At 46.0% G+C, this 2182-nt stretch overlaps 1 long non-coding RNA gene across 1 annotated transcript; it reads left to right on the forward strand.

Annotated features, from left to right (window-relative positions):
• The first annotated feature begins 627 nt into the window (after positions 1–627).
• Positions 628–1889, forward strand: LOC105501494. The gene is made up of 2 exons (XR_001000197.1): positions 628–794; positions 1672–1889. It is a non-coding gene; the product is annotated as an uncharacterized LOC105501494 (long non-coding RNA).
• The last annotated feature ends 293 nt before the right edge of the window (positions 1890–2182 follow it).

Here is a 2182-nt window from a genome sequence, read left to right on the forward strand (position 1 = left end):
AAGGCAATTGCTTCATATGTATTTGGTCTAGTTTTATAGCTGCTTATGATGCTTATGGATAGGGTAAATCTAATACTCTGTACTCCATCATGACCATAACTGGAAGTACAGACTCCCTCTTTATTGTTCAAATTTTACATTTAAATTTTTCACCTCATGTATATATTATTTTTGTATTAACTTCTTCAAATGTTGGTGTAAACATCCCCTGTACAGGCAGTGCATGAATTGCCTGTTCAGCTTATGCACTACCACCTCACAGCCTGCCAACCACTCTCCCTCTCCCTCTCACCAGGCGTCTGAGAGTTTGAAATGAACTAACCCTTGGTGTGCATACTGGCTCAGCCACTTACTAGTTCTGTGACTTTGGGTAAGCTGACTTAATCTCTCTGATCTCCAGTTTCTTTTAGGCAAAATAAAGAGGATAATCCTTCCCTCATAAGACAGCTTTGAGAATTGGATGAAATTGTTCCTCTAGAGTGCCTTCTACAAGTCCATACTATCATGTAAGTACTCAAAAATGTTTTTTTCTTTCTGTCCTCCCCACTCAGTGCTCCAGTAATGGAACCCTTGGTCCAGAGCCTGGGATGTTGCCTTTTGCCCACTGGAATTCCCACCTTGGAATAGTAAGCACAGGGGATCGTCCAGGAAGCCAGGAGGCCAGCGAAGCCAAGTCCTTCAGGACAGCCTGGGAGCCTCCAGGAAGCTGTTAGGAGCTGTCATGATGGCTGCATTTGGACTCACAGAATCTGCCTTCCAATCTCAGTGCTGCTTCTACTCCTTTGCTATGTTAGGTCTCTCATTCCTGTTAAAACTGTTTTCTTATCACAGAATGGGGAAATGTGTTCCTTGAGGATAAAAATGAGAGGTCATTTATGAACATGCTTGGGAAGGATGATTTTATGTTGTTTTGCTTTCAGGTCTCTGCCTGTTAGCTCCCATCATGACCCTTGTAAAATGTAAGCCTGCTCATTCCCTGGCCATGCCCGGACCCAGCTCCCTGCTACTGACAGGACAAGGTCCAAGCTCCTCACCCAGAGCACAACATTCTCCATAAGCTGGTCCCACTCCATCTCCAGTGACTTTTCCCTCCACTGATCTCATGTGCCTCTGCTCCCACCCTTCCAAAGCTAAACATTTTGTGTGAAAACTTTTGGTTCTTCCCTGCCTTCTCAGGCTTGCACAATATGTTTTACCACACAGAAAAAATTCCCTCCAATGTCCATCTGACAAGCTCCTGTTCATCCTTCAAAACCCTGCCCTGATATACCATGCTCCTTTCTGCCCTCTGATAAGCCAGGCAAAGTGAGTCATTCCTCTTCTTTGCCATCCTTAGCCCTTCCTTCTTATGGTTATCATGACAATCCTGCTGAAAGGGAACTGCGGGGTTATTATCCATCTTTCCCTCTACTGTGAGCCCATTGAGAACAGGGCCCAATATCTTTTCCATTTTCAAATGTTCAGTTGGGAACCCTGACCTGGAAGGGCAGGAGAACTGATCAGTCCATAATGGATAGTGGGTAGGTGCATGGGTAGGTGGATGATGGGTGGTTGGATAGATGAGTGGGTGGATGGATGGGTGGATGATGGATGGGTGAATGGATATGTCAATGTGGGAGTTAATTAATGTTTATTCTATCTGCCTATCTGTCTTCCTCTTTAGAGTCTTAGGTCTTTGAAGACAGGTCCATACCTTGTGTGTTTGTATCTGGACAACCACAGACATTGCCAAGAAATGTATCTGTTCTACTTGCACACCTTCACCACCTGGAAGCTCTTTGAGGACACGGGTCTGGTCCATCAGATTTCTCTCTGTACTCCTCTCTATATTTCCCCATGTCTGATATAGATCCATCACTGGCTCCCTAGAATAAAAATCTCCACTCTTCACTGTGCCCACAGCCCCAGTGACCTTGCCACTTCCATCAGAGCCCTCACACCAGTGACCAGACATACAGACTGACCTCCTGACCATCCCTCAGATGTGCTAAGGCCAGTTCTGCTTCTGGACTTCTGAACAGACACGTTTGGTAAATCCAAACATTTCAGATGGTGAACAGTCTTGAAAGCAAAATAAGACAGGGTAGGGCAGGAAGGACCTCCAGCAATGTCACCCCAGGCTGGCCCCTTTCTCCCTCTGGAGCAGGAAGCCCTTCCTGCAGGACTCAGCTCAGGACCCAGT

The sequence above is a fragment of the Colobus angolensis genome, unplaced genomic scaffold, assembly GCF_000951035.1.
Source record: "Colobus angolensis palliatus isolate OR3802 unplaced genomic scaffold, Cang.pa_1.0 Scaffold72, whole genome shotgun sequence".
Taxonomy (NCBI): Eukaryota; Metazoa; Chordata; class Mammalia; order Primates; family Cercopithecidae; genus Colobus; species Colobus angolensis.